The following is a 746-nucleotide window of genomic DNA, read 5'->3' as shown; positions in this document are numbered from 1 at the left end:
GCTTTCTCCTTTGAGTCATGACTGTAGCGCAAACATTCAGTCCAAAACACTTAGATTCTTCTTTTAGTTGCTGAAGTTTATTAAAGTCTAACACCACTGTCAATAGGAAAAATGCCTCTCAGAAACCAAGCATCTGTACATTTCTGCATCTTCTGTATCCCACCCTTCCTCTGGACGACAGCCACACAGCCACGGGCCTTCCTGCTACGGGAGCCCAGCGACTGTTGTGCTGAGCTGTTCCTTGCAGGGCTGATTTACTCTTGCTGACGGCATCACCCTTCCTAAGTCCACAACACTAATCCTGCACCTTCTCCCTCGGTCCTTCTCAGACTTGTACTCTGTAGGATCCCAGGGGAAACCTGTGAGTGTGCTTTGCTAGTCCAGCACTGAAGGGGCTTAATATCCCTGGGACAGCCCACAGTCCATAGGGCATGGATGCTGTTGGATACAATTGATCCTTGAACAACATGGGTTTGAAATGGACAGATCTACTCCTCCATGGATTTTTTTTTCCAACAGTCAATACTACATTATTACAGGATGCCCACTGGTTGAGTCCAGGGATGCAGAACCTCACAGGTATGGAGGAAGCATGGATACAGAGGACCGACTTTAAAGTTGTACGTGAATTTTGCACTGCTTAGCAGGTCAGTGCCCCTAACCCCTGTGTTGTTTAGGGTCAGCTCTTAATGCTTCTCCCAAAGGTGAAATCCCAGAAGCATATCTATACAGACCTCAGCAGATAG

The sequence above is a fragment of the Hippopotamus amphibius genome, chromosome X (genome assembly GCF_030028045.1).
Source record: "Hippopotamus amphibius kiboko isolate mHipAmp2 chromosome X, mHipAmp2.hap2, whole genome shotgun sequence".
Lineage (NCBI taxonomy): Eukaryota > Metazoa > Chordata > Mammalia > Artiodactyla > Hippopotamidae > Hippopotamus > Hippopotamus amphibius.
This window is presented reverse-complemented; position numbering follows the sequence as displayed.